At 33.1% G+C, this 11,181-nt stretch overlaps 1 non-coding gene across 1 annotated transcript; it reads right to left on the bottom strand.

The window, feature by feature from the left end:
• Positions 1–1,065: 1,065 nt before the first annotated feature.
• LOC120152916 lies at positions 1,066–1,171 on the bottom strand. Its single transcript, XR_005518744.1, has one exon. It is a non-coding gene; the product is annotated as a small nucleolar RNA R71 (small nucleolar RNA).
• Between the last annotated feature and the right edge of the window lie 10,010 nt (positions 1,172–11,181).

The following is an 11,181-nucleotide window of genomic DNA, read 5'->3' as shown; positions in this document are numbered from 1 at the left end:
TAATTAGGATTTAGAATATTATTTTAAATATTATTTTTGTTTTAGTTATTTTAGTTTAAATAGTTTTAAGTGTTTTAATTAGGATTTAAGATGTTTTAGCTTGTTTATAGGAATTTGAAGGCTATAAATATCCTCTCAGGGTAAGCCTAGAAACATATCTCTCACTTCTGGGAATTAAATCTTCTTTTTCTCTTTAGATTTCTCTCTATTTTCGCATACTCCTCTATTTTCTTTTAGAATTTCGTTTTCAATTATGCTAAGCATGTGCTTAGCTAGTTTTATTTCAAGCCGAAGACTAAAGCGAAGGCTCAATTCTAAACGTGATAATTGTAAGGTACTTAAATCGCTTCGGATTTTCTCTCTGTTTTCTGAGCTTACTTTTCAAATCAAAATGATTTTGAAATTGGTCCAGATGTTATGGTTAACATTTGAAGAATGAATTACTTATTGAAGCATATTCAACTTCTCGAGAACACACTTGGCAAGTACTAATTTATTTTTCTAGTTTTTTATTTATGACCAGAAGAAACCCAGGTGAATTGGTATATCTAGATCCGGAGATCGAAGCACGAGCACGAAGAATCCATGCATAAACGCTTCGAGAAAAGAGAAAAATGCAAGAAAAATAAGAGTAAAGTTTAGAAGTATAATCAAATCCGAAGACAGACTCTGAAGCAGACGCATACAACATCCTGATGGCAGAAGAAGAATAAACAATCCGAGAACTAGCCACAACACATGCCACTCATACGCCATTATGCATTAATTTTTCTAGTAGCAAGACTCTGTTTCAATTAAAGGCATGACTCGTTCATCTTCTTCCCACCTTCCATGGCTTTCCAACTGAAGATCCGTACAAACACTTGCTGGAATTCCACATGGTTTGCACTAGAATAAAACCACAGGGAGTTACCAAATATCAAATTAAATTAAGATTTTTCCCTTTCTCTTTAGCCGACTTGGCTAAAGATTGGTTATTTTATTTACCTCCAAATTTAGTTAATTCATGGGCTGACATGAATCGAATTTTTCTTGACTAGTTTTTTCAAGCGGCTAAAGCAAGTGAGTTACGGAGGAGAATTATTTCCATTTAACAAAAGACCGAAGAAAGTCTTTATGACTATTGGGAACGATTTAAAAAACTTTGTGCACATTGTCCGCAACACGGATTAAGTGAGCAAACGTTACTTCAATACTTTATGAAGGCCGTTTACCAATGGAGATGAAAATGGTGGATGCCGCAGTGGAAGAGCATTAGTCAACATGACCCCAACAAGAGCAAGGGAATTTATTTCAACCATGGCAGCCAACTCTCAACAGTTTTCAAGTGAACCCATCCGACAGGTTCATGAGATAAGTACTTTTTCCCTTGAGAATAAGTTAGGCAAATTAACTGAAGTAATTAATTCACTTGTTGCAGGAAAATCTAGAACAACAAGAGTATGTGGGATATGCACAAAGCTATACCATCCGACGGATTGCTTCCCGCTGATAAAAGATTGAGGCAATGCAGAAATCAATGCCATAGGGAACTTTCCAGGTCCTCCACAAAGACAATACAACCCATACAACAATACTTATAATCCAGGATGGCGAGACCACCCAAACTTTAGCTATGCGACAAATCAAAGACCAACTTATCCTCCTCAACAGTAAACACAAAAACCATCATTGGAGGAACTCATAGGAAAGTTAGCAATTTCACAAGAAAAATTCATTGCATCCCAGGAAAAATTCCAAAGCCGAACCGAAACACATCTTTAAGAGTTAGATAACCAAGTGAGCCGACTAGCTCAAACTATGGGAAAATTGGAATCACAAGGAAGATTACCTTCTCAAACGGAGTTAAATCTGAGAAAGAATGTTAGTGCCATCACACTCCAAAGTGGAAAAGTTATCTCACCCGAAGTTCCAGCAGAAAAAATCGCACATCAGAAAGAACAAGAGAACACACCACATTCAGAAATATAAGGTATGTATAACACCCATACTTCTATTTCTTCTCATGAAATCATGTCACCATCCTTCCCATCAAGATTGATGAAGCGTGATAAAAGAGTTGAAGAAAGGGAGATTTTAGAGGTGTTCCAAAAAGTTCAAGTCAACATACTTCTTCTTGAAGTAATTCGATAAGCACTAAGGTATGCTCGATTTTTAAAAGAACTTTGCACTACAAAGAGGAAATTAATGGGGTACGAAAAGGTAAATTTGGGAGAACATATCTCTACAATTTTTTAATGAAATATCCCACCAAAAATGAAGGATCAAGGTATGTTCATTATACCTTGCAAAATAGGTGATTTTAAAATTAAACGTACAATGTTATGCCATTTCTATTTATAAAATGATTACTAATGAGCCTTTGAAGGAAACAGGAATAACCATACAGTTGGTTGATCGATATGTGATCTACCCAGTGAGAGTGATGGAAAATGTCTTAGTGAAAGTCGATGTATTATTTTTTCCTGCAGATTTCTATGTCATTGACATGGAACATGATAGGTCGGATTCTTATTCCGAGGTACTCTTAGGCTGACCCTTCCTAAGCACCGCACATACAAAGATCGATGTTAGAAGTAGTATACTGACAATGTAATTTGACAGTGAGATTGTTGAATGTGATGTTTACAAAGCAATGAAATGCCCATATCACGTTGAAAGAATTAATTATGTTGATGTTATAGATCATTTAATTGATGAATATATTGAATCTAATCTTTCAATGGATCTTGAACTTTGCCACAAAGAGGAAAAAAAGGAGTTTGAAAATATTTTTTTGATCAATTCTGATTTATTTTTACCTTCCTCTAAAACTAAAATTTTACCTTCTACTTTGCAAATACCTGATATAGAATTGAAACAAATGCCAAAGCAATTAAAGAATGCCGTTTTAGGAGAAAATGCTACTTCACCGGTTACTATTTTGTATAAGCTTTCAAAGCTAAAAAAGATTCGAAGAGAAACCTATGAGAAAGATAAAATCTACAAGAAAAAAATAAAAGAATTATACGATCGTAGAATTTCTCATAAGGAAGTTCTTAGTTGGAAAAAGCGTATGAAGTGGAGGAAGTATATCTCTCGAAACCTATACTCTGAATCAGGTCGTCGAGCTAACGACGTTAAACAAAAGCGCTTGATTGGAGGTAACCCATTTTGTTATATTTTTGTTTTTATTTTCGTTTTATTTCGTTTTATTTTCAGCGAACTTTATTTCATTCTATTTATTTTATTTTGAGTTATTTTATTTTATTTTTCTCTGAACAAATCCGAATTCTGATCAAATATTTAACAAAAAAATAGTGCAGAAAAGCTGACTTGATTTGAACTGTGTAGAAACATTCGAACAGAACAGTGCAAAAAAAATGATTTGGTTAGAACAGTGCAGAAAAATACAAAGCAGATTCGAATAATGCAGTGCAAAAAAAATAGATTTGGTTCGAACTGTGCAGAAAAGGTCGAACAGAACAGTGCAGTATAAGACATTCTACTCTACAGATCATCTCGACGAGGATGCGGTCGCCACTAGATTGGGGAGTATTCTTTTTCCATCTCTTTGTTTTTAAATTTGATATACGTTTTGGGACAAAATGAAATAAGTGAGGGAGGAAAGGATAAGCATGTCGTCGTAATTTTCCGTACCTTGTTTAATTGTTTGAAATTGAGATATTCTGAGATTGATGTGTTGGGATCATTGGTTGCTAGTCTTGAATTTTGCTTTATACTCTTGTTTTCTTTTGGATTGTGATCATGTTTTGATCGAATTTAATTTGCATGATTGGTGATTGGTATAGCTGATGAATTTTTTTTTAGTATTGATATTTCATGCTTTTGTCGATAGAGATAAACTTGACTCAATGCACACAAACATTTCTTGTGAGATTTGGGCCTAACAAGCATACATTTTCTTTTTTAATCATTGTTTGACTTGTTTGTGCCGAACTAATTAGGATGTTCTAGAACTTGTAATTACAATGCATATCGAGACTACATGTTGAATGTAATGTTTTAATGTGATAGGGGCACCTAGGATAAACCCATTTTTCATAATTAAACCCGAAACATTTCTTTTATTTTTCCTCTCTTTTCACACCCTTACCAAAACTTGAGATCTTGTATCACTCTTGTTCCACGAATAAAGAAAAAATGAAAAAAATCACTGTTTAGAAAAAAATAAAAAAAACAGCAAGTTGTTCACTGTTTCGAACAACAGAAAAAAACAAACACTTGTTCGAAAAAAAGGGAATGACAATTTGATCGTTTCAAATGTCTTTCATCTATTCTTTTTTCCTTGTTCTGTTCTTCATTGCGCTTCATGTTAATTCGTGGATTGTTTTTAATTATTTTGATATGTTGTTTCGGTATTTTAAACATTTCTTTTCGAACTTTTCCCTACCCTAACCTAATCCCCGTTACACCTTGTTTAAAGACCCCTTGATTATTTCATTATGTTCATTTTTCGTAGTAGAGAATTGATTGGATTCCAAGCCTATGGAAATATTTTGGTTAGTTTCGGTTTGAACGATTTCATTTACCCCAAACACTTTGAGCGGATATGTGTTAATCTTTGTGAAGTATTGAGTCGTGTTTCATTGAAGTTGGCAGTTAATTGTGATATCTTTCTTACTTTAAATTTTCTTGGTTGTATCTTTGCTTGATTGTAACTTGGATCATGGACTTAATTCGATTAGAAGTCTGAGGAATAAATTGAAATTGAAGATGACACCTTATGATTTTGATAAGTTAATTGATGAATGCTTGAGGACAAGCATTGAATAAGTGAGGAAGAATTTGATAAGTGCATAATTTATTTAATATATGGCTTTTAAATTACTCCTTAATCATTGATTTTTGTGGCTTAATTGTTCGTTTTGATTCATTTTCTGTGCATGACATCAGATTCTGGAAATTGCACAAAAAGGACAGAATTCTGCAGTTTTTTTATTTTCAGAATCAAAGGTGGATTAGTGGGCATGAATTCAGACATGAAACATACGACGAGGCGATGACGTCAGCACTTTCTAGAATATCCAGTCAGTGTTTCAAGAAGCAAGAATGGATTGGCCGCACATTTCAGGAATTCGGATTTGGATTAAACTCAAGTTTTAGGATAGTATTTTAAACATTATATTTTATCATTGTTTTAGGTATTTTAGTTTAAATATGTTTTAGTATTTTAATTACGATTTATAATATTATTTTAAATATTATTTTTGTTTTAGGTATTTTAGTTTAAATAATTTTAAGTGTTTTAATTAGGATTTAAGATGTTTTAGCTTGTTTATAGGAATTTGAAGGCTATAAATACCCTCTCAGGGTAAGCCTAGAAACATATCTCTCACTTTTGAGAATTAAATATTCTTTTTTTCTCTAGCTTTTTCTCTATTTTCGCATATTCCTCTAATTTCTTTTAGAATTTTTTTTCAATTATGCTAAGCATGACATTGGTCATGCTTAGCTAGTTTTCTTTCAAGACGAAGACTAAAGCGAATGCTCAATTCCAAACGTGAGAATTGTAAGGTACTTAAATCGCTTCGATTTTCTCTCTGTTTTCTAAGCTTACTTTTCAAATCAAAACGATTTCGACATTGGTCCGAATATTGTTATGGTTAACGTTTGAAGAAGGATTTGCTTATTGAAAAGCATATTCAACGTCCCGAGAACACACTTGGCAAAATTGTTTAATAAGAGGAAACTGAGATCGGAATCATTTATTGTTGAAACGACACAATCCGAGTTGGCAGCAAAGAATTGTCCTTGTAAGTCGACGTAAATCTTGAAGTAAAAATATGTTTTGATGATCCGAGGAATTTGAGGTAAAGCTAAAGTCTGAGGCTGCTTTCACTATAAGTTTCTCTTTATCTCAATCTCAGTAATTTGTTTATTTAATTATTTTCCTTTATTTAATTCTTATCTTTTATTTTAAAAAACAACTTTTAAAAAACCCCTTTTTTATCTTTACTACTATTATTTATTATTTTATTATTTTCCCTTTTATTTATTATTATTTATTTTATTGTTATTATTTTAAAATTATAATATTTATTTTATTTTATTATATCTTTTCAACTTCATCTGGAATTCTACCTTCCTCTAAATCAAAGAGTTTTATTAAATCACAAAAACCATAGTCCCTGTGGATCGACCATGATTCTTTATACTACCTTTTCCTTTCTATTTATTAAGAAGCCAGAATTATTTTGATAGCAAAACAACGGCTATCAGTTGGAGTAGTAGTAATTGAATGGTATCATACTTTAGAATTTTTAGTTTGAAGTTACCTTGTCACAGATGATTATATATACTATACTAAATAAAAGTCGTCCATTATAGAGGCATCATAAATAATAGTAACTCGAACACGAGTGCATGCGAAATAAAAGTCATCATGTGTGGATGCATGATAATAAAAGTCACCCAACATGGGTGCAATACTTATGAGCTCAGTGCTAGTGGATAGGTACGAACATATAAGAATGCTACACACAAGATGAGGTAGGCATCATGGTGTGGTTGAGGGTTCTACATCTCAAAATTCACACCCCCTCTAGCCTACCTAAGATACCTTTGGGTATTTGGGTAAGATCCATAACTACATCAAAAATCTACATCTAGCTAACTCACTCATGAGAGTCTTGGGGCATCTGCGCCCATCCATAAACTGATCTTCCAGTATTGATACTCAAACTGAGAAATACCTTGTTTGGGAACTAAAATAACTTCCAATTTCTCCCAAAATCCTACTGAGGTTCCCAAGTGTGATTTAAGTATTATGTATGTTAAGAGAGATCATAATAGGTCCATAAACATGTTCAAAAACACCAAATAATGAAATCTGCCATGAATATGTTTTTATTCTTCATATCTCATGCAAGTTATCAACACACACCTAGTTATATACATGTCATAGAGATGAGTTATAAGTGTGTTACATGGTCTCTTATGATACTGGAAACTCTTTCAAGGAAATCAAGTGTTGGTTTTTTTCTTTCCCTTGTTCTTAGAGCTTTCTCCAACTTCTCTTACTAGGTAAGGAATCAAATACAAGCGTTGCAAACTTGTTTGGAAGCTTAGAAAAGGATTTAGAATGTTTCTTGAGGCTTAAATCTAAAAAAAAAGAGCTAGTTACACTTGGGTTCCTAAGCCTAACTAAACCCCCTCTAAGGGTCACCATGGCTAAAACTTGATTTTGTTATCTTAAAAGAAAGCTCTAAAGATATAGGTTTCAATTCTTACCTTTGGAAGACCAGACTAGAGATGAAGACCAACAAAACTTTCACCTTTACTCAAGCTACTAGGTAGAGAAAATGAAGTTTGAAGGAATAAGAAAATGACAAAGGAGTGAGAAGAAAAAGAGAAATCAGTCTTGAGACCTCATGGCAATTAAGAGGTTTTAGCCTTTCATAAAAAAATTGGTAAATTCCTACCTTGGTCCTTCAAGCTTTGGTCATAATTTAAAAGCATCATTTTATCATCTATTAAGCCCAAAACAACCCCCATTTGGACCAAGCTTCCCTACAAGGCTAGAGAACTTATCCAAAACACTCTTGATTTAGCCCGAAACTACTAACCCAAGATTTGGGGCATTATATAGATAGTTAGAAGCACGAGAAGTTTCCCCATAATACATTAAACCTATCGACATCGATTTTTGTCCCGACGTTTTTATATCATTAATATTATTATTAGTATTAATTTACTTTATTTTATTTAACAATTCTAAATTTCAAATATAGCAAGCCCAAAATGGGGCCTTAAGTTACATCAAACCCAAACCCGAAGCCCATCAAGACCCAAACTCGGAGCCCAACAGGAACCAAACCCGTTAGGGTTTTCACCCTAAGCTCTTTTTTTTCCAGGCCGCCTCCAACGCCAACCGTTGGATCTAGACCCATCCAACGGTCTAGATGTAACCCCAGATTAAGGTTTTCTTTACCCTAAGGGAGAAATACCGCTGCCATTCATCTTAGTCGTCCGATCTGGACTCATTCAACGGTCCAAATCAAACTAAGGGTTATCTCAGCTGCCACCCGTTTAACCCCTCCCTGGCCACTGTCCTTGTCACCAGCCGAAGCCCCTGTAGTGTCAGATTACCCAAATCAACACTCAAACCAAATCCTCACACACACACATATTTTGTAATGATTTCATAGCAAAAAAAACTTAGACAAAATATATGTAAAATCAGGGGTTATAAAACCCCAAACCATTATAAAACAAGAGGCTCTCCCTATAGTTTTTTCAGTTCCGAAAAAGCAAATAAAAGCAAAAAAATCAGAAACTTTGAAAGGTATTTTTGGTGTTTTATTTATTTTTATGTTTTTTAGCTTTCGAAAACAAAGATAACAGAAAAAAAAAGAGGGAAGGTGAGAGAAAAGGTTACCTTTGGCCGGAGGCTTCACCGGCATTCGGAGCCTCCATTTTCGGATCTGAACGGTGAGGAGGATCGCACGAATGAGGGGACCAAAATACTTTGATTTCGGCTCTATCCACGATAGACGACGAAGATCAGTGAGGTGGAAGTCGATATGTTCTTGACTTATTTCGTGACAATAGGGGCCTTTTTCAAAAAATTGAGCCCAGATCTATGGCCATCGCGTCGTGGCGAGTAGGCCCATGAAATTTGGTAGCCAACGACCACCGACGACGACGGGGACGACGGCCGGCGAGGGGTCGGTTTCTAGAGAGAATGGAGAACTTCTCTCCCTAAATTTTAAAAAAAGGAAAAATAAAAAAATAAAAAAGGTTGCATATATAGGAAAAGTTTCACGGGAATTCACGTTTAGGTCCCCAAACTTTAGGCGTGTTTTGCATAATGGCTATGTGTAGGGACTATTTTCATAATTTATCTATTTTTGTTTTTTCTTTGTAATTTTTGGTTTAATTACTCTTTAGTCCCCCTAGTTTAGTCGTGTTTTCACATGTTAGTTACCTATAGGGACTATTTGTGTAATTTACCCACTTTTATGCATGTTATATATTTTTAGGATTATTTGCTTTTTAGTTCATGTATATTTATGTGTGTTTTGCATTTTGGTCATGTGTAGTGGTTGTTTACTTTTTTTAAAATACTTAGGGATTGATTTAGTAACTTCCCCTTTTTATTTTGAATGTGTATTTTAGGTTTGGAAAATGGAATATTTATGAAATAGCTCCTATAGTTTATGCATGTTTATATTTCGAACCCGAATCTATTTTTTATTTTAATTTGTCCATACAGTTTTAATTTATTTTAATTTAGTCCCCATGTTTTATTTATTTTTCTTCTTTGTAATTTTAACATCCAATATTAAGCATGCTTATTTTAGTCACTTTTATACTTTATTTTATTTTAATATTGACATGATGATTTAATTGTTTATGTTTTAGTCCTATTTTTATTTTATTTTAATTTTTTCATGTTGCTTGCATATTAGTTCATTTTAGTCCTTAATTAATTTTGCGTATTACCCTCATAAGCATCACTTGACTCGAATCGAAATAAATTGACTAAGGGTAATATTCGTTAATTTTAATATTGTCGTATTGTACTGTCTTAACGTATAAGAAATTTACTTTCGATAATTTTAAAACGAAAGTATATCCCATTCAGTGACACGATCTAAATCAAATTATTCATTTTAAAATTGGGAGATTGGGAAAAGATCATGTTCTTTTAATTAAATTCATCAGGAAAAGTCTGTTAGATCGAATCTAAGGTCTCGTCTCGATATATTTAAATAATTGAACATCTTTATTCTCATTAAATATTGATAAAATAAATAATTATTTAATTTTACTTGCTTGATATGTCTTTATTTTCTTAATTTTTACATGTATTTTCCGTTGGGGTTTTTTGAAATAATAACTCTCGAATCGATATTGAGTATAGTAATATCTTTCTATTTCTGTTGGAGTAATGAATGATTGTTTTAAGGCATGAAAGGTCTTTTATTCTCGACTGGAAATAATTAGATATATCGGGTTCTCTCTTCAAAATTATTTTGGGTGTTGTTATTTTAAATTAATAATGAATTTTATAATGTAATTTTAATATTTCTTTATTTCGATTAGAATAAGAATCGATTGCTTTAAGGTATGAGAGATCAATTCTTCTCGATAGGAAATAATTAAATATTATCATATTGCGTCCAAAAATTCAAATAATGTTATTTTTAGGGGATCTCAAATTAAATTAAACTCGTACTCGTAAATTTCATTGCAAAAACAATTAATTAATAGACTAGATACTGATTTAAGGCTCTGTGGAGGTATTAATCCTTCCCCATACGTAACCGACTCCCGAACTCGAATTTTGGTAACGCATACCGCAAGTTTATTGTTTTAATTAAAATGAATGTTTTATTAAAATGAAAAATACATTTTTTTGATACCCAATCACACCCTAATCAAATATTGTTGGCGACTCTTCAAACCACGTTTTATCGTTAACCGGTAATCAAAAATTATTTCGAAACGAGACCCCCTTTTCCCCCTTTTGGATAAAAACCGTTTCGACAAAACCCTTACATCCCCTCTATCCAAAATGGTATGACACCAAGGCTCGATGTGAGTATCATGTTGGGAATCGATGTCATTCTATCAAGAATTGAACTGCATTTAAACATCGAGTTTGACATCTTTTAGAGTTTGGGGTCTTGGAGTATGATCCAACCAATACAGAGCCAAAAAAATCTGATAGCGAGGAAACCAACGGAGACACTTAAGTGAGAGTACTAGCAAAAATATGAAGCTCAAATAAGCTAGTTTAAGAATAAAAACACAAGATTTGACTAGAGAGCAAGATGGTTTTTAAAGAGTCAATAAAGCTTTCAAGAACACTAGTTTGAGTGATGATCCAGAAGAATGCACAAAAGGAGTCATCAAGCTATAAAAAGAAGTTGAATTGTGAAAAAAGAATTGCAAGATGTAAGAAAATCAAGCCAAGAATTTTTATCGTAGAGGGTTGGTGCATTGATGTCATGAATAACTTGAAGATGTGTCAGGCCAAGAATGAGATGTTGAAAATATCAATAGATGGGGTAGAAGCATCATATCCAAAACATAAAAGTAAGAATGATCATTAATTAGAAGTCAGTCAAGCTAAAAACAAAGAAAATGAAAAAGTCATGTTTAACGCTATAGATGTTGTGCAATGGTTTCTTGATCATATTGAGACTCTTACAAGTGAAAATGAGCATTGCC

The sequence above is a fragment of the Hibiscus syriacus genome, unplaced genomic scaffold (genome assembly GCF_006381635.1).
Source record: "Hibiscus syriacus cultivar Baekdansim isolate YM2019G1 unplaced genomic scaffold, ASM638163v2 tig00111095_pilon, whole genome shotgun sequence".
NCBI classification, from domain to species: domain Eukaryota; kingdom Viridiplantae; phylum Streptophyta; class Magnoliopsida; order Malvales; family Malvaceae; genus Hibiscus; species Hibiscus syriacus.
The sequence above is the reverse complement of the archived record's forward strand: the minus strand, read 5'-3'. Positions and strand labels throughout refer to the sequence as shown.